Genomic DNA, 345 nt, shown 5'->3' on the forward strand with positions numbered 1-345 from the left:
TTAGAAATAATTATATAATATAATTTCTTTTATCCAAATAAGTACTACCACGGTCATAATTTCATTAAAAAATATTTATAAATTTGTCATATTCAAATATTTCCTTTTTCACATACAAACTATTTTCATGCTTTTGTTCTTACTTCTAAAGAAATATTTTTATTAACAGCCAAAAAATGAATTTATAGAAATATGTAAAAAAAAAAAGAAAAAAGAAAAGAAGATATAGATATGGTGTTGTTGTAAATGTTAAGAAGAGAGTCAGGGGCTAGGACAAGCAGAGACACCCATTAAATTGCTTTGGTCTCTTTCTGATTCTGAAGACAAATATTGAAGATAAAGATT

This window comes from Arachis ipaensis, chromosome B03 (assembly GCF_000816755.2).
Source record: "Arachis ipaensis cultivar K30076 chromosome B03, Araip1.1, whole genome shotgun sequence".
NCBI classification, from domain to species: domain Eukaryota; kingdom Viridiplantae; phylum Streptophyta; class Magnoliopsida; order Fabales; family Fabaceae; genus Arachis; species Arachis ipaensis.